Source organism: Schistocerca nitens, chromosome 2 (assembly GCF_023898315.1).
Source record: "Schistocerca nitens isolate TAMUIC-IGC-003100 chromosome 2, iqSchNite1.1, whole genome shotgun sequence".
In the NCBI taxonomy this organism is placed as follows: Eukaryota; Metazoa; Arthropoda; class Insecta; order Orthoptera; family Acrididae; genus Schistocerca; species Schistocerca nitens.
This window is the reverse complement of record NC_064615.1, coordinates 830,430,867-830,452,243: the sequence shown is the minus strand read 5'-3', so window position 1 is coordinate 830,452,243 and position 21,377 is coordinate 830,430,867.

Genomic DNA, 21,377 nt, shown 5'->3' with positions numbered 1-21,377 from the left:
TAATAAAAGTTTTATCTACACAGGGCGCGTTTGGCTTTATTTTAAAGTGAAAGGTGAAAAGGTATGGCACATACACAATGGTATTCATGTTCTATTTCCTGTTTTTGTTCCACAGTCGCAGTTTTACCAATGGTATTGAAATATATCCCTCTTCTGCAACTGTACTAAGCGACTTATTTAGACCAGATGCGTTTCTCTCTTTTGAAGCATCATAAGAGGACTGTATTTTGTGTCCTCCATTGCCAAGTCACCTTTCGTAGTTTTGTGCTGCGGTAGCACAATATTCAACGTTTGTGTTGGCTCATCAGTGTTTTAGCAAATAAATGCTGTTTATGTGTGCCACACACAAAATTATATTTGACATAGCTCTGAGCACTTCACTGACAGACGGTATATTCAAGTCCTAATGTTTTTGTAAGTCCACAGTTTTGTTTAATGTATTTTGTCTACTTCCTTTTGATTGATTGAAGTGCTTTAAAGTAAAGCCAAACGTGCCCAGTGTAAGTAAAACTTTTGTTACAGTCGCAAAAGGTGGAATATTTCTCAATGTTACATACGACACTTATGTGGTACTTAAATTAAATGAAATATATAGGTATCTTGTCCACATTTCATTCTCAACATTGTGGCAACTAAAATCGACCATCCGGAAAGTATACTCTATGGACTTTACCTCTGCAAACTCTTCAAAATTTCGTGCAATGGGTTTACTATATTTAATGCTGCATAATAACTGCGTTGAACATCGAAACAAAATTAAGTCATTTATGGGGGGAAGGTATCAGTCAAGAAGATAGGTAAAAATCTAATTTTTGAGCCAAATAGTTTTTGTGGAATCTAATGATAAAGAGTGTCAAAGCAGTCGGAACACAATGTGTCTGCACAGGCGAGCAGTGCAGTGACAAAATCGCCCACAGCGCGGAATGCAGGGAGCACGTCTTTGTAGCAGCGAAAGGGTTAATGCGGCCGTGGTGGCTTTACTTTATGAACTGCGCGCTCCCCCCTAAACGCAAGCCTGCGAACTATGCTATACTATGGCGCTGCTTCTCTTGGCGTGTGCAACTGGCAACGCAGCAATCTCCCGCGTCTAGGCGGGCATGCGCGAGCCGCCGAGATAAAAGAATTGAACTATAGTGGGATAAGGATTTCATTTAGACCAAAGCGGGTATTATATCAAAATGTTAGAAGTAGTCACAATCAAGTTACAGTAGCCCATCACAAACAGTATCGTAAGGTGTTCAAAATGTTATTAGGAAGGAAAAGAGTATGTGATACGTAAATACACTCCTGGAAATTGAAATAAGAACACCGTGAATTCATTGTCCCAGGAAGGGGAAACTTTATTGACACATTCCTGGGGTCAGATACATCACATGATCACACTGACAGAACCACAGGCACATAGACACAGGCAACAGAGCATGCACAATGTCGGCACTAGTACAGTGTATATCCACCTTTCGCAGCAATGCAGGCTGCTATTCTCCCATGGAGACGATCGTAGACATGCTGGATGTAGTCCTGTGGAACGGCTTGCCATGCCATTTCCACCTGGCGCCTCAGTTGGACCAGCGTTCGTGCTGGACGTGCAGACCGCGTGAGACGACGCTTCATCCAGTCCCAAACATGCTCAATGGGGGACAGATCCGGAGATCTTGCTGGCCAGGGTAGTTGACTTACACCTTCTAGAGCACGTTGGGTGGCACGGGATACATGTGGACGTGCATTGTCCTGTTGGAACAGCAAGTTCCCTTGCCGGTCTAGGAATGGTAGAACGATGGGTTCGATGACGGTTTGGATGTACCGTGCACTATTCAGTGTCCCCTCGACGATCACCAGTGGTATACGGCCAGTGTAGGAGATCGCTCCCCACACCATGATGCCGGGTGTTGGCCCTGTGTGCCTCGGTCGTATGCAGTCCTGATTGTGGCGCTCACCTGCACGGCGCCAAACACGCATACGACCATCATTGGCACCAAGGCAGAAGCGACTCTCATCGCTGAAGACGACACGTCTCCATTCGTCCCTCCATTCACGCCTGTCGCGACACCACTGGAGGCGTGCTGCACGATGTTGGGGCGTGAGCGGAAGACGGCCTAACGGTGTGCGGGACCGTAGCTCAGCTTCATGGAGACGGTTGCGAATGGTCCTCGCCGATACCCCAGGAGCAACAGTGTCCCTAATTTGCTGGGAAGTGGCGGTGCGGTCCCCTACGGCACTGCGTAGGATCCTACGGTCTTGGCGTGCATCCGTGCGTCGCTGCGGTCCGGTCCCAGGTCGACGGGCACGTGCACCTTCCGCCGACCACTGGCGACAACATCGATGTACTGTGGAGACCTCACGCCCCACGTGTTGAGCAATTCGGCGGTACGTCCACCCGGCCTCCCGCATGCCCACTATACGCCCTCGCTCAAAGTTCGTCAACTGCACATACGGTTCACGTCCACGCTGTCGCGGCATGCTACCAGTGTTAAAGACTGCGATGGAGCTCCGTATGCCACGGAAAACTGGCTGACACTGACGGCGGCGGTGCACAAATGCTGCGCAGCTAGCGCCATTCGACGGCCAACACCGCGGTTCCTGGTGTGTCCGCTGTGCCGTGCGTGTGATCATTGCTTGTACAGCCCTCTCGCAGTGTCCGGAGCAAGTATGGTGGGTCTGACACACCGGTGTCAATGTATTCTTTTTTCCATTTCCAGGAGTGTAGAATAGCTAATTCACGGGATAAAATTAAAACGTGTGGTCAGTTGTGAAGGAAGTGTCTATTAAGCAGCACAAGTTCGACGGTATAAAGTCAGTTCGTAGCAAAAATATTTCTGTTATTGATAAATCATATATATGTACAGTATTTTACAATCCTTTTCTGGGCGTTGCTGGAGAATTAAATAAGGTTTTAGTTCCTACAGGGAATCATGTAACTCTCTTGGCAAATGCCTTTCCGAGATGGATGTCTGAAATACTCCTCTGTGATACAGACAAGGGGGAGATTAAGTCAATAATTAAATGACTGAAGGCTAACGACTCCCATGGATATGATGGAGTTCCTAGTAGAATATTAAAGGACTGTGCTGCACATGTTAGCCCTGTACTTAGCCATACTTGTAATTTTTCCTTTAGGAATGGTCAGTTTCCTGAACGATTAAAATACTCAGTAATAAAGCCACCACTTTCAGATAGTGCAGTTCATGACATAAGTTCATGGCTTGTCGAAAATAAAGTAACGCTGAATCACAGTAGGACTGAGTTTTTACAGTTTCTAACACACAATTCAACAAAATCCGACGTTTTAATTTCAAATGGTTCAAATGGCTCTGAGCACTATGGGACTCAACATCTTAGGTCATAAGTCCCCTAGAACTTAGAACTACTTAAACCTAACTAACCTAAGGACATCACACACACCCATGCCCGAGGCAGGATTCGAACCTGCGACCGTAGCGTTTTAATTTCACAAAATGGGCGTATGATTAGTGAAACGGAACAGTTCAAAATTCTAGAGCGGTAGGTAGGTAGTAAACTGTCGTGGAATGCCCACGTTCATGATTTTGTTCAAAGACTTAATGCTGCCATTTATACTATTCGAATTGTATCTGAAGTGAGTGATCTTCCGACACGAAAATTAACCTAACTTACTTATTTTCATCCGCTTATATCGTATGGTATTATATTTTGGGGTAGCTCTTCCCATTCTAAAATGATATATTTGGCTCAGGAACGGGCGGTTTGGGTAATAACTGGTGTAAGTTCACGAACATCTTGCCTACGATCTATTCACGAACATCTCTTCTCGAGTTTGGGTATTTTGACATTGGCCTCTTAATATATACATTCCTTACTGTCATTTCTTGTTAACAATATTAGCTTGTTCCCAAGAATAAGCAGCTTTCACTCAGTTAATACTCGTCAGAAATCAAACATGCATTTAGATCGGACTTCCTTAACTCTTGTGCAGAAAGGTGTGCAGTATACTGCTCCGCCCATTTTCAATAAGCTATCACTCGAATTCAAAAACCGTAGCAGTAATCCACGCGCTTTCAAATCGAAACTGAAGATTTTCCTCGTGGGTCACTCCTATTCTGTCGAGGAGTTCCTTGAAAAATTATTGTTGATTGTATTGCTGCATTGTTGATTGCGTTTACTTAAACTTATAGATTGACTTTTTTCGGGTCCATAAACATTTTTATTTTTGTCTATTATTACTTTTATGTTGTAATTTCATGTACTGACACGTTCCATGACCTTGGAGATTTGCTCCTCAATTTGAACCTACAGGGCTTGAAGTGTAAATAAAATAAATACGAGTAAACTGCGCTGATTATTCAGTGCGTCTAACCGCCTGAAGTATCCGTTTCCAACTTTTGGTTCCTTAGCTTGGTTCATGTTCTACCGTCTGTGTAATTTTGACCCAATAACTTCTTCACAGTATTTAGGGGTAGCATTTACTGTAATGTTTAGTGCTGAAATGTTGTACGACTTCGGTTTCGCAGTAAAAGTGATTTTGAGTTCGCCTTGCGCCTGAATAGACCGACTCTCTTCTTTTCTAGATCTCATATATTCTGTGACTCACTTTATTACAGTTTATGCTCCAAACGTACATTCTAAGAAATTTATTCCCCAAATTAAAGCGTACGTCTGAATGCAATACAGTTCTTTTAGTGAAATTGCCCTCATCGTGCTTGCTAATTTGTTCCCTATTACATCTTCCACCATTATTTTGCTTCAGAAATGAAATAATTCAGTCATTTCGCCTACTGCATGGTCACCATTTTGACGACTTCATATCTACAACAACTCATTTCCTTAGTATTTCTTTGGTTTACTCTCAATCCATATGTTTTATGCATTAGTCCTTTTCCTTCAACAAAGCCAATAATTGCTCCTCGTTTTCACTGCGGATGACAATGCCATCAACTATCTTATCACTGAAAATACTTGAACCTGAATTTTAATCCCACTGTAGAGCCTCTCTTATATTTTCACCCTAATCCTTCGATGTATAGCTTGAACATTACAGGATAGTGACTGGCCTTTTACATCTTGGTTTCCCGATGTTATTATTCCCTCGTGAGATTTGAACATATTTATTACTTGCTTTTCTTTATAGCTTACTTCTATTTTTTTCGGATTTCGGACACCTTTTTCCATTTTCCTTGTTCGTACGCTTTCTCTGGGTCGTCTGATCTTACGAAAATGTCTTGATTTTCTTAAGTACAAGCAGAATTGTTACTCTGCTGCCAAAAGCTAAACCGATAGTCACCTAACAGCTCCTAAATTATCCGTTGTCTTGTATGTTTTTCAAATCAGCTGTTTGGATCTGTTTGCTGTTAAGCTGATTGTGTGACAGTTCTCGCATTTGTGTTTTCATACTACCTTGGAGATAGTGTGGAAAAACATTATTCTGAAAGTCCGATGGTTTGTCTGCAGACACAAACATACTACACTCCTGGAAATGGAAAAAAGAACACATTGACACCGGTGTGTCAGACCCACCATACTTGCTCCGGACACTGCGAGAGGGCTGTACAAGCAATGATCACACGCACGGCACAGCAGACACACCAGGAACCGCGGTGTTGGCAGTCGAATGGCGCTAGCTGCGCAGCATTTGTGCAACGCCGCCGTCAGTGTCAGCCAGTTTGCCGTGGCATACGGAGCTCCATCGCAGTCTTTAACACTGGTAGCATGCCGCGACAGCGTGGACGTGAACCGTATGTGCAGTTGACGAACTTTGAGCGAGGGCGTATAGTGGGCATGCGGGAGGCCGGGTGGACGTACCGCCGAATTGCTCAACACGTGGGGCGTGAGGTCTCCACAGTACATCGATGTTGTCGCCAGTGGTCGGCGGAAGGTGCACGTGCCCGTCGACCTGGGACCGGACCGCAGCGACGCACGGATGCACGCAAAGACCGTAGGATCCTACGCAGTGCCGTAGGGGACCGCACCGCCACTTCCCAGCAAATTAGGGACACTGTTGCTCCTGGGGTATCGGCGAGGACCATTCGCAACCGTCTCCATGAAGCTGGGCTACGGTCCCGCACACCGTTAGGCCGTCTTCCGCTCACGCCCCAACATCGTGCAGCCCGCCTCCAGTGGTGTCGCGACAGGCGTGAATGGAGGGACGAATGGAGACGTGTCGTCTTCAGCGATGAGTGTCGCTTCTGCCTTGGTGCCAATGATGGTCGTATGCGTGTTTGGCGCCGTGCAGGTGAGCGCCACAATCAGGACTGCATACGACCGAGGCACACAGGGCCAACACCCGGCATCATGGTGTGGGGAGCGATCTCCTACACTGGCCGTACACCACTGGTGATCGTCGAGGGGACACTGAATAGTGCACGGTAAATCCAAACCGTCATCGAACCCATCGTCCTACCATTCCTAGACCGGCAAGGGAACTTGCTGTTCCAACAGGACAATGCACGTCCGCATGTATCCCGTGCCACCCAACGTGCTCTAGAAGGTGTAAGTCAACTACCCTGGCCAGCAAGATCTCCGGATCTGTCCCCCATTGAGCATGTTTGGGACTGGATGAAGCGTCGTCTCACGCGGTCTGCACGTCCAGCACGAACGCTGGTCCAACTGAGGCGCCAGGTGGAAATGGCATGGCAAGCCGTTCCACAGGACTACATCCAGCATCTCTACGATCGTCTCCATGGGAGAATAGCAGCCTGCATTGCTGCGAAAGGTGGATATACACTGTACTAGTGCCGACATTGTGCATGCTCTGTTGCCTGTGTCTATGTGCCTGTGGTTCTGTCAGTGTGATCATGTGATGTATCTGACCCCAGGAATTTGTCAATAAAGTTTCTCCTTCCTGGGACAATGAATTCACGGTGTTCTTATTTCAATTTCCAGGAGTGTATACACTAACCTGAATAATCTTTCGGTTACGAATTCACTGATTTTAGAAATTCTGAAGGTATATTATCTGTGCCTGCTGCCTCTTTTGACCGCAAGTCTTATTAAGCTTTTCGTGCTTGATACTATTATTGGATATCCTATGTCTTCCACATCGACTCCCTACCCATCTTTAATGACATAGAGGAATTCAGAGAACTATTTCCACCTATCGCCTCTCCTCTTTACATTTCATAGCGGTACTGGTATTTCGTTTGCATTCTTAATGTTGACTACGCTTTGAATTTCACTGAAAATTATTTGACTTTTCTATTTGGCTAATGAGTCATTCAGATACTCATTTCACTCTCGATATTTCTACATTTTTTTCTGCTGCCATTTCTTTATGTCATCAGTTACTCTTTCTGATGACGTACTTTGTCTGTTACCATACGTTCCTATGCAGTTAGCTTCCTCCTATCTATATCTGAATGTTCTAATTCTGCAACTATCTACACTAAAAAAAGAGAAGACATATCACGAATAAATGACTTGAATAGGATGACGAAATGATTAGATGCGATGTACACGTACAGACAAACAAATGATAAAAATTTCAGAAGAATTCAACGATTCATTCAAGAGAAAGAGCATCACAAATTGAGCAAGTCAGTAACATGTTAGTTCACCAGGTCCTTACGCAAGCAGTTATTCGGCTTGGTATTGGTTTGTAGAGTTGTTGGATGTCCACCTGAGGGGCCTGGTGATACATTCTGTCCAGTCAAAACCCGAGCTAGTTGAAGGACACTGCACAAACGTTCTAAATTGGGGAGAGATCCGGCGAGCTAGCTGGCTAAGGTAGGATTTAGTTGGCATCCGCGGCGCTCTTACAGCACAGCGCTACGTCTACCATATTCTATACCCTGTTTTCATGCCCGTCAAGGCAAGCCATGCTGGGCTCAAATTTCAAGAAGACAATTCCCACCTGCAATCGTCGAGAATTTCAACAGATTGTCCTTTTGCTTGCCAAATCCTGCCTTGGCTAGCAAAGTCGGCGGCTGTCCCTCTAACTGAGAGCGTTTGGAGCATTATGGGTAGGGCTTTCCAACCAGTTCGGGATTCTGAAGAGCTGATGCTCCAATTGGACATAAGTGGGCATGATATCCCTCAGGACGACATCCAACAACTCCGTGAATCATTTCCAAGTCGAATAACTGCTTCCATAAGGACTGAACTGGCTACTGTGATGTTCATCATCTCTGTACCTTCTGCCTCGGAGAAAATCACCCGGTCATTACCATTTCTCCAGTACACCATTGCTTTACGTATTTATTCTGTCTGGTGATTCACTTGCAATTCAACCTGCTCTTCTTCAACACCTGTTATATATCATGAAGTGCGTTCGAATCTGCCATGATTATTAGATTTTCTGCTCCCATTTACATATCAAATTATACGTTCAAATTACTGGTAACCTTTGTCTATCTCTTTATGATCTGATTATGATGCCAGTGTATATACCTCAACTATTGTTGTTGGTATTGGTTTGCTGTCGATTCTGATGACAGCAGCCCTAAGACTAACATGTTCGCAGTAATTAACTCTGCCCTACCTTTCTCGAAATGGAAATGAAGTCCCATGCGTCTTGACAGAGCGTAAGGGAACGGTGCGGGAGACACGCACCGTCGTACTAGTTGAGGTGTTTTGGTATTGCCTTCCTCCGACAGTAATGGGGATGAATGATGATGATGAAGACGCCACAACAACACCCATTCATCTCGGGTCAGGTGAAAATCCCTGACTCCGCTGGGAATCGAACACTGGCCTCCGTGCTCGGGAAGCGAGAACGATACCGCGAGACCACGAGCTGCGGACGCTACCTTTCCTATTCATGATAAATCTTGCACCCGTTACATTTTCTCCTGTTGTTGAAATTATGTTTGGCTGACTGGAAGTCCTTATCTTCTATCATTTCGCACTTCACTGCCACTCTGTATATCTCAGTAGAATCTTTGATTTTATTAACTCCCCCAACCGGACTTCTGATATTTAACATTCCGCCTGTTACGGAACAGTTTTCCCAAAATTACTCCGCAAGTGAATTAATACTCCAATGTTCCAAATCAGGCTATCAAATCAATTGAAATTACTAGCGACAATTGAAAGTGCAGATGTAACTGAAACAAACGATAATGATTGTGAGTAATAAGTACCTCTCAGTTTCATTTATATTCAGTGGAAGGTTTGTATTACGTTTTCTGTTAATTGTGCCCATTGGCTGACTGTGAGAGACTGAAGTGTGCAGGGGTACAACGGAAAGCGAATCACAATACTGCGTCTCGCTGAAAGGTTGTGAGCCAAACCAGGTACACACTAGACGGATAGGAGTTGTCAGGGATGGCGTCCCACATTCTAATGAGAGGATCACAGAGGGCCGGAGGCTACACTCAGCATTCTGTAAACCGTCATTGGGAGAAGCAGCGTAGGGAATGCTTTCTAAACGATAGATCTGCAAGGGAATACACTCAGAGTGAGAAGAATTTATTAATCTCAAAGGCGATCAACAGTAGTTGATGACTGAATCTTGTGAGTTGCGGATTGGTATGCGAAAATACTTTTTATAGCGGGCGTAAACTTTCGCGAGTGCGTACTTGCAACCACCGTTTTCCGAAGCGTGAAACCACCCTGTCATAAACTAAACTCCGTCCGAACAGGCCTTGGAAGGCCCAACGCTACCGACCGGCCGCCGTGTCATCCTCAGCCCACAGGCGTCACTGGATGCACATATGGAGAGGCATGTGGTCAGCACACCGCTCTCCCGGCCGTATGTCAGTTTACGAGACTGGAGCCGCTACTTCTCAATCAAGTAGCTCCTCTGTTTGCCTCACGAGGCCCGAGTGCACCCACAGCGCTCGGCAGACCGGATGATCACTCACCCAAGTGCTAGCCCAGTCCGACAGTGCTTAACTTCGGTGATCTGAAAGGGAATCAGTGTTACCACTGCGGCAAGGCTGTTGGCGCCCTGTAGTTATGGGTTACAATATCTGCTTTTTGTCCCAATCTAATAGAGAAGTGTGTGTTACTAGTTAATCATGGTAAGGGAGAAGGAAGATTATTGCTATGGTTATAAACTTTTCATTGGTTGGAACTCGGAAGGTCTACTGTGACTGACTAACGAGTATCAGGTGTTTGCTGGACCAGCAAGATTTCGATTGTGGAAGGAGACAAGCACTTTTCTGCAGATCTCCAGAGAGACCGTCAGAGGGAAAGATGCATGAGAGAGGGCGGACATGGTCCTACAGCTGATTATAGATGCCAGGGCTGAACTTACAAATTTCAGATACTATTGCAGCCATTCGTTGCACTTGAGTTTTAGCACAGCATGAGTCGCATTTACGTACGTTACGACGAGGGGACCGTGAAGTCGTTTGTTTCGAGTTAGAGTTTTGCTTTTCTGAATTAATTCATACACTTAGCTTTTTGGAGTCCAAATGCGCTTATGCAAGAGAGGTGGTGCTTGTATGTACTTTACCAGATCTTTTCTACGAAGGCTGATCAACAAAGACTGAAGCTGGTCTTTTCTCGCAAATGTTTATTATTCCATTTCAATATTCACATGATATTTGTCAAAGTACTCCCCTCCTTCTTGTATATATTTCTTATAGCCTCTCTTTCAATCGTCGAACACATGGTGGAGGCTTCCTCTCTTAGGTCATTGACAATCGCCTAAGTTTGCTTGAGTATCGCTTCACAGTTCTCAAATCGAATATCCCGAAACTTTGCCTTTAGTGACGGGAATAAAATAAAATCACAGGATAGAGGATCAGGACTATAAGATGGATGCAGCACACAGTTAATGTTGAATTGAGCTAAAAACTCTTCAGTTGGATTTGCGACATGTGGCCGCGCATTATTCTAATGCAGTCACCACCCAATCCGAGGAAGTTCCAGTCGTTTCCTCATTAATATGAGGGCGGACTGAATGCTGGTAAATCATTTCATGACAGTGTAAAAATGACGTCATCATCACTTTGTCTGAAGATGAAGATGGACCTTATTCATTTGAATCTTTGTGCTATTTTTGTTTTCTCTATTCAGTGATTGGAATCGAGCTAAAGCACCTTCATAATAAAGGGAACATTTTTGTGACCGTAGATTTCGTTTGATAGTTCGATAAACCTCTTTCTCATTATATCTATGTGAGCTAATATTGGGTGTGTGGTTTCTTAAACGAATACAAAATTTTATTCCGCCTTACTGTTCCTCTCGCGTCACCTTCATTGTTTGATATGAAAATGCAAAGCGTTTAAATAATAAAGCGTTACTGCCAACCGATACGAGAGTCTCGTTCTGTTCAAATATGCTTGGTGCAGGTAGGAAACTGTGACTGAAGCTACAAGAAAAAAACCAGTCTCATTCACTGTTTATCAGCCCTTGTATAATTGTTCATTAATTTGTCATTGGCACTTTACTTGCACATAGGTGACTGTACCACTTCATTTCCAATTCCAACCACCCCTGTCAATGTCTTATTGTATTTCTTTTATTATTCATTTGAAGGTGTTGGAAAATCTGACGATTTCCGCACTGTGCTGGCTCGTTTTCCTCGAGGATCATAATGATGCAGCCATAAATTATTACCAGTGGTACTCGATTCCAGGAACGCATTCCCTCCATCAGCAAGAACTCACACAACCTCCACTCGCAAAGCGTTTGTTCGGGTGTCAACAGACGTGACACCATAATTGAAATGACGCCGCCATTTCAAATTCTGAACTCCTGTCCACCATGAAATACACCGATAGCAAAAAAATCTCAACACCACTGAAATAATTATTTTAGAGTAGGAAATTTCTGGAATACATTTGTCTAGGTAACATATTTAGGTGATTAACGTTGTAAGTTCACAGGTTAATACGGGGTGTTCAAAAAGTCTCTCCGCAGTGCCGTATGGTTGTTAGTCGCGTGTGCCGTATATACCGAAATGAAAGTCATTTAAATACAAGTTATTAATTTATTGAATATTCATTTTTACTTGCAAATTTTCACATTAAATGTTGAAAGTGTCCCCCCTGTTGTTGAATACATAATTCAATTCGTTTAATCATGTTTCCAAACAAAAGCTGTAACATTTCTTCTGTAACAGAAGCAGTGAAAGTGGATATTGTAGTTTTTAATCCATCGATGGGTTTTGGACGGTTTTTATAGACAGTTGATTTCGCTGCACCCCTGAAGAAAAAGTCAGGTGGTGCTAGGTCAGGCGATCGTGGAGGCCAAAGCCCCTGCGAAATTACGCAGTCACCAAAAACATCAGCAATCAGTGACATTGAAACGCGAGCTGTATGCTCGGTTGCACCATCTTGTTGAAAACAACCGTTCAGTATTTCACTTAACACAAGTTCTTATATGAATGGGTACAGAATATCACTGCAGTATCGTTGTGCATTTATTGTTTCGTTGAAACATATGGGACCCACAATCCGACGTCTAGAAATTGCAATCCAAACTCGTATTTTCACACAATGAAGTGGTTCCTCCTGAATACACAATGGATTTGGAGTACTCCACATACGAGAATTTTGCGAGTTCATGTAGCTGGATAAATGAAACCACGCCTTATCAGTGAAAAACGTTTCATTAAGAATGTCCCTTCCATTTTGTTGAACGAAATTTTTGAACCATTGACAATAGTGTAGTCTCTTGCCATGAGCAGTATTTTTCAGTTATTGCACTACTGTCACATTGTATGGGAAAAGTTCTAATTTTTTCCTTACAGCTGTGTGGGCCGTTCCGACACTAACATCGATTTCCTGGGCGAGTTTTCTTACTGACTTGTTCGGACTCATGGACATTTTATCGGAAATATCGAGTAGTTCATCCTCAGACAAAACGCTAGGACAACCACTTCTCGGTGCATCTGTCACTGAACCCGTACTTCGAAATTTGTTTATCAAATCTCGCACAGTATCGCGATGTGCGAGTGTTGTCCCCGGGAAAACTGAATTAAATGTTTGACGAACTGAAACTGTGTATTTACCGCCATTTCTGAACACTTGTTCGACTATAAACACACGTTCTTCAATGGTTGGCATTTTAACAGTGACAAAAACCAAACAAAAGAACAAAGGAACTAAACTTAAACGTTCACGTCAACACGTAACGACACACACCAACGATACTACTGACGCTGGCTGAGATAAACGAAACAGTGGATTGTTGGGAGAGTCCACATGAAGGGAAGTAACCCAGGCAGGCGAACAATCATATGTCACGCGCGGCTAACAGTCATACGGCACTGCGGAGAGACTTTTTGAACACACCGTATAATTGAATGAAAATCTATTGCAAATATGAAATGCTGGTACATTAATAACCGGTTAATAATGGGGCTTTGTCGTCTTAAAGGCATTATTGACTAACATCAACTCACTACGTCCACTCCGAAAGGTAACTAACGCTCACGACCGTACAGTGCGTATTTAAATCAAACCTAATTTGCACCCTCCTAGTAGCATTACTTGCGTCACTCTTATGTGACTGGCCGAAATCTGAAGTAATCTTTCAGAAGTCGAAACAGACCTGGCAGCTGTAGTTTATTTCTCACAACTTCTTCTTGGTGTTGGGATTTTTTTTCGGTCAGTATAGCAGAAATCAAACGCGATGGTAGCACGCACCTTATCACCTTGTGCCCAACTCTGGCGCCGAAGCCTGGCACCGCCATTCGCGTTATCCCAGTCACGTGGCACGCCGAACTATTTCATTTGCCCTGGCGACGCGAGCACTTTATCTCCAACTCAGCTCCTATATCTCACGCTATTGATCATGAGCTGACGGCGATATTTTCAGACGCTGTGACGGCATGTGACTACGACCGTGCAGTCTGGCTCATAGGACAGAAGTCTGTACGGATTACATTAAATAGACTTGGACGTTAATAAGGGACCGTGTTTGTTGCTTCGCATTGTCTATCCTGGTATGCGAGACCCATTGCACTCAATACCTCGATACTCATAACTTGTTTGTACTTCTGGAAAAAAAGAAATGAATTAATTTTAAAGGCATCGTCTTATATCTTGTTTATATTTCTGCTGCCAGTGATCTGCCCGTTCATTCTATATTTATAATCGTATTTCGACCTCTAGACGACCCGTGACTGGAGCTAGTTTTAAATAAAGGAATTTCATACAGCAGCTTCCGGCGGTTTGACGACGCTATTCCTTATATATCAGTTGAAGCCAATTTACGAACACCATCCAAGGGATAAATACGCGACAAATTACAAAATGGTACCTTTCTTTTGACTAATATACAAATAAAATAGGTGTTTAAATAGTTAGGGAAGTTCTACGTAAATCGGACAAAGCCGCAATGTATGGAAGTTTTGGTAAATACAGAGAGAGCTGAAATATTTGAATAAAGCCGTCGGCACACGGATCCCGCTTCCGAACGTCAACGTTGGGCGTGCCGAGTTCAACGTGCTCTGAACGCTCAGAAGCGATGCGGCTTGCATATATGGCACGTGTGCCTCTACGTGGTGTCCGCTATCGCCGCGCGCTGCAGCGGCAGTTTTCGGATATATCTGGCTCGCAAACTACGCTGTTTATGGAACATAAGCGCGTAAATTGCTACGTTAGCTCCATTAAAACGGATATTTTCTTCGTTGTCCATATGCTACCCACATTGTTCTGCTTCTAGTATACCTGAATAGAAACTTCAATATCAATCCACATGTTACAAGGCAAAACGGAAATTAAATGTAGATAGCACCTGTATTCACTGTGTAACAAATGCAGAATTTATAGGTATGAATATTGATTCTCAGTTGAAGAGGTGTGAACACAAAACGGTACTTCCAAACAGAATAACATCAGCATGTTATGCCCTTAGAATCCTGTCATCAGTGTGTAACATGCAGTGTCTGTTAGTTACATATTATTCATATGTACATTCAGGCATTCTTTTTTGGGGAATAAATGGACAAAATATGAACACAGTTTTCAAACACCAGAAAAGAGCCATAGGAATCATAACCAAAAACGGTAGTCGAGCTCATTGTAAAGATCTGTTCAAAACACTGTGGATTTTAACTGCTACGTGTGAATACATTTACCAGTCAGTTTTACATATCAGAAATAACATTGGTAACATTTCTGTCCATGACCATGGAACAAGAGCTAGACTGAACTTACATTTGCCAAGAAAAAAATAAAACATAAAACTCAAAATAGCATTTTTTACCAGGGAATAAAACTATATAATAAATTATCAAAGGAGATAAAAGATATTGCAAAAAGACACCTATTTATAAAGGCAGCTATAAAATAACTGTTAAGCAATGTTTTATACATTGAAGGATTACTTAGATAAAACAGAGTAGCGGTTTGTTAAAAAAGTTAAACAAATAAATAATAATAATGATTATAAAACATCCAACATTACACACAACACCTTCACACTGTGTCTTGTTTCCTTCTCTAGAAAAACTTACCCCCAAACTATGCATTGCACAATACTAGCACCTCTTCCTCTATCTGAGCTCAACATGTGAGATGAGCATAGAGGGATGCTAACTCAGTTTTTCGGTATAGGAAGTGGGAAGTTGTGGTACAGAAAAAAGGCCCAGAGACCACCAGGGTGTGTGAGTTTGTGTGTGCAGTGAGTGACGTGTTATGATACAATGTGTGTATAGTGTGTGCAGTGAGTGATAGTGAGATATGAGTGAACAGTGTGGCATTACATTATTTAATAATTTATTTGTAAAAAAAGTAATGTCTGTCAGGAGTAAATCTAATGATTGCCTCTAACTAGTAGTTAGTAAATGTATGTGTATACGAATTAGCTTATTTTAAATTGTTCTAAACTTGTAACTACTTTGACATGTCCTATAGCCTTGTAAAAAGAGATCTACAGATGAATAAAGCTGCTGCTACTACTACTACTACTACTACTACTACTACTACTACCATATCCAACCAATAAGGACATCGGCTTCGCAGTAGTTCACCATATAAGGTAAAACTCCCAAGTGATTCTTATTTGATCACTGTTCCTATTCAGTAGCGGCATGTTTACAACATGTAAATACAAAACCTCTCACTGCATATAGTCTTGTAGATAAAGCCAATCTAACAAACTAACTTCTCAGGAGCAGCACGCTTACATTTAAATTATATCGAATATTGTAATATTAGTAATTTTCGCCTCACAAACATTAATATACGCTCAATAGTAAACGCCTGATGGCCTAAAGTTACCGAACAACTGTAAAGTAAAAGAAATTAACCATCGCATAGCAGCGACCGAATCTATTATTCTTTATCTTTGCCGTTCTTGCGCGGTGCCTGTAAATCTCTATGTACATATACCGATTCATGATTTAAAAAAGAATTCTGTTGTTTCAAGACAAATGAGGCATTTGGCGCCTCACCTTTTACTGTTTGTATTCCATGAAAGTGGGACGCGGACGTGCTGCGTTCCGAATCGGTATTTTATATTTTATGTGAAAATATTCAATAAATGTGCTAATTGTTATTTTTTTCAATCAGAAAACATTTAGTTTCTTGTAATTGATTACGAACAGACAGCATCAAGAGAACATTTGACTGTTATGTATAAAGTACTTAACCACAATGGTCATCTATTGTAATTTAATATGAAAAGGTACGTAGCATTAAAAAAAACGTGTGTTAAAGATAAGTGTACTTATTTTGGTAAATTAACCTCCATAACTTCCATCTCCTCATTTACCTGAATGATATTTTGTGTTAGTTCATCACCAGAAATTACGATCACGCTGATGGGTCGAGCGTAGCATGAGGCAGAAGGAACATTATAGTTTTCCTATTATTTCTGAATCAACTTTTTTTAATTGTGTAGTGTTGCATTTCTTTTAAAGTCTATAAATCTTCTGGTCCGTTAGTGTTGTTCCGGGTATGATTACCTCGCGACTATAAAAATGCACAGAAATGATAATGTTTCTTCCGAACGATATCAAATAAATCAATCTGCTGCTCTTATTCAGGTATAAAAAATGCTCCACGTTTATTATTATAATAGTGTAATCAATATCTGATTCTGTTGCCAAGTGGCCCACCAAAATACTCACTTTTTCGACATTTTTCAAAAAATATAAAAATAACAATTCTTTTTCTTTTCGCCCCCAAGAGCAACGTTACAATATTGTAGGGTATACTTTTATTGAACTAATAATAAAGTATCAGAATATATTCGAAAACTGGCAGGTTAGCCAAAAAAAAAAAAAAATGAATCCAGTAAGACGCGGACCAGAAACACATCATATTATACTTTACTCTGGGACTCACTACGCTGTACTAACCATAAATGATAGTACTTTGCATCTTACGATCTCCTGAAGTTTTAAGCATGGATATGTTATTAACTGACATTTAATTATAACGAATTGTACGAAGAACAATGAATTTTTAATGGATCCTCAAAATTCCGTTGCCACGAAACGGCAAACTTCCACAGTACGCATGTACTACAATAATACTTTAACCACCAGTATGATGTTTCATGTCCTTTTATTACAACATATCAAACAATTAACCACAGGTTTTCAAGAGATTCTAACTTTCTTGTGTTTAGAAACGCGTATATACATATGAGCTTCAGCTGGAAGCGAGTATGGTGTCTCCCGTTCTGTACCGAATAGAAATGGCGTGCTTGTGACATAGATGGCGTTCTTCCATCCCATTGGTGTACGTTCAAACGCACGTTCAGCATATCTGACGTGCTAAATATTTATCTGCACGTTCGGAAAGACTCTCCAACGTGCTTTTTCCGCACTGTGACGTCAGAAGCTCGGCATGTTCAACTTTCAACGTTCGTATGCACGGTCCGTATGACGAATGCTAGACGTACGGCTAGTAGACCAGTTGAGTCATCATTGAACGGGTATTATATATTCTGACTTCATGTGCAGCACTTAGCAAGCTGAGTGTGCGAAACAGTTACAAAAAATTTTCTTACAATTCTCAACATATTATAAACAAAGCTACCAATGTCGAAAGATGCTAATACTGTAAACAGCTAGTAAAACTGTAAGATGCATACAGTCCTCATTAAAATGTAAGTCGTTGACTCACAGTAACATTTACTTATAAGTCTCTCGTAGTTAAATACAGGGCTACAATGAATGATTCATTTGTTTTCAATATTCTGTATTTGCCAAAGAGTTACACGTACAAACATGTTGCATGAATAGAACCTTAAACTCACCGAGTTTGTATTATGCCCACCAGCTGGCGTTACGAGTACAGAGCCGTGACAAAATAACGACGAAGCAGGAAAAGAGTTACAGTGGGGTGGAATGTGCGAGATGTTTAACTGTAAAATTCGGACAGTGTATCCGAAACTTTTTGGCATTCGGACCTGAGAAGGGCTACTACGAGCAAATTGACACCACACTGAATAAGAGCGTGAGAATAATTAGTGGCTTTATAAAAAGTACTCCTATACCACGGCCACCTGTTGTGACCCGTAGCGTTCCTCGTCTTATTGGCAGACAGCAAAGATTAGTTAGGTATCCAATGACATTTTAGCGAACTGCCATATTCCACTGCACACTAACCTGGCTTATGCTTCTGTGCAGACTCTGAAGTCTAGATTTCCGTCAATACCATTAACAGAACGATGAGAGAGTGCTGAAAAGTAATGCCTCGAATTTTTTATTCTTTTCTCAATATCATTTGAGATATTACATGATTTGCATATTACTCTGTCGATCTTAGCTCTTGGTTGAGGCAAGTCGAAACCCTCTGTTGATAGAGGTCTCCGAATTATAGAGCCTAATTTGAGGTGTGTAATATAACTATGTCGGTGCGTGTGAAACAGCGTGCTTTAATAGTATTTCGAATTCGAAGAGTTGGCCCACACGTGGAGCACCTGCTCCTTCAGCATGAGGTTTTGTATGAGAGTGTGACTGGGAGTGTCCCACGATGGCAGCGATTACATTTTCTAGTTTACATTTTGTTGCATATTGCTAACAACTCAAAAAAACTCTTGTTTTCTGTTAGTTTGGTATGGCAGCTGATGACCTCCCTGTTGATCGCCCTATACATATCATCGCCGACGCATTCAACACGACAATGCCAGACAATGCAACAATCCAACGCCTTGGGTTCGCGGTTCACACATAACAATCTTCGATACAGTCTCGACTTGGCCCCATCCGATCTTCATCTGTTTCCAAATCTTGGAGAACACCTTCGAGGACTTCACTTCGATTGTGATGCAGTGCAAGCAGAAGTCAGGCTGTGACTGCGTGAACAAAGTCAAACATTCTACAGTGGACGTATCAACAAACTGGTCTCTCGTCGGGAGGAATGTATTCGTCACCATGCTATGTTGAGACACAAATGTGTAGATAAGTAAATGTGAAGATATGAAGAACAAATATGTAAAATATTAATAATGGTCGTTTAATGTGTTAAGTGTTTTCTCACAAAAAATTCGGAGGCATTACTTTTCAACACACACTCGTACATTAGAGTATTGGCATAAGATAACAACACCGGGAAGCCCTGAAACCGGCTCAAGCTTCACCCGTTATCGACCTTACTCCATCACTACTACGAATGAGACTGTCTCGCCACATATGGAAAGCACCAAGCAGAATAAACCTGTCACATTACATCTTCCGTGACTCAACCTACAAATGGGGAATAGACGAATCACCGACCTGCGATTGCGGAGAACTTTGTCAAACGGTTCACCACATCGTCATCGAATGCCTCCTTACAGCATATCCAGGACAAATATGTTATTTCTGTGAAGCTTCAAGTCGTTATTGGCCTGGATTAGAGGTCTCAACTTTAGCATTTGAATGCGTATATATACAATGAATGTTTCGTTTTATCCTTGTGACCACATTGCGAAAAATTATCACTGTTTTACCCATATACTGAGGTGACAAAAGTAATGGGGTACCTCGTAATATCATGTTGTACCTCCTTTTGCCGCTGTAGTGGAGCAACTGGACGTGGCATAGACTCAACAAGTCGTTGGAAATCCATTACAAATACTGCGAAAGTGTTTCCGGCGCAGGATTTGTGCACGAGCTGACCGCTTGATTAGGTCCCATAAATGTTCGATGGTATTCATATCGAGCTATCTGGGTGGCAAAACCATTCGCTCGTACTGTCCAGAACGTTCTTCAAACCAATGGCGAACAATTGTGGCCAGGTGACATGGTGCATTGGCATCCATAAAAATTCCATCGCTGTTTGAGAACATGTCATTCATGAATGTCTGAAAATGTACTCCAAGTATCCGAACATCCAGAGAACACTTTCCATTCCATGTAAACACAGCCCACACCGTTATGGAGCCACCACCATCGTGCACAGTGAATTGTTGGCAATTTAGGTTCATTGCTTCGTGGGGTCTGCACCACATCCGAACCTTACCATCAGCTTTCGTCATCTGAAATCGGAACACATGACCGGGCGACGGTTTTCCGGTCGTCTAGGGTCCAACCGATATGATCAAGAGCCCAGAAGAGGCGCTGCAGGCGATGTCGTGCTGTTAGCAAAGGCACTAGCGTGGGTCGTCTGCTGCCAAAGCCCATCAACGCCAAATTTCGACGCACTGTCCTAACCGATAGGTTCATCGTACGTTCTACATTGATTTCTCCGGTTACTTCATGCAGTGTTGCTTGTCTGTTACCAATAGCGCCGCAGCTATTGGTCGTTAAGTGAAGGCCGTCGGCCAATGCACTGTCCGTGGTGAAAGGTAATATCTGAAATTTGGTTCAAAAATGGTTCAAATGGCTCTCAGCACTATGGGACTCAACTGCTGTGGTCATTAGTCCCCTATAACATAGAACTACTTAAACCTAACTAACCTAAGGACATCACAAACATCCATGCCCGAGGCAGGATTCGAACCTGCGACCGTAGCAGTCGCACGGTTCCGGACTGCGCGCCTAGAACCGCGAGACCACCGCGGCCGGCTGAAATTTGGTATTCTCGGATACTTTTGACACTGTGCATCGCGGAATATTGAATTCTCAACCGCCTTCCGAAATGGAATATCCCTTGTGCCTACCTCCTGCTACCATTCCGTGTTCAAAGTCTGTTAATTTCCGTAGGGCGGCCTTAATCAAGTTAGAAATCTTCTCACATGGATCACTTCACTGCACTTTTAATTGCTGATCTTATCTTGTACAAAGTCATTGTTAGCTGCCGGAAGGTCCTAAGCGTTTTTCCCCATTGAAATCTGATCACATGTTACGAATTTCACTATTTAGAACATACAATTGCAAAATGATTTAAAGTAATACACAAGATCTTTAGTTAATTTTGTAGGAAACCATTTCCTGATAAAACTGAAAGGTAAAATTGCAATATTGTGTCTGCGGCTGATAAACAGTATTTTAGTGGATATTAGTGGCATTTTAACTAAACCTTTTCAATTAATTATACTTGAACACACAATTTTTTTTTTCTGATGCTTGTTCTGAAGTTGCTTTTATTTGTTTGGTGTGTACTATTACAGTCTTGTTCCAGCATGGTTCG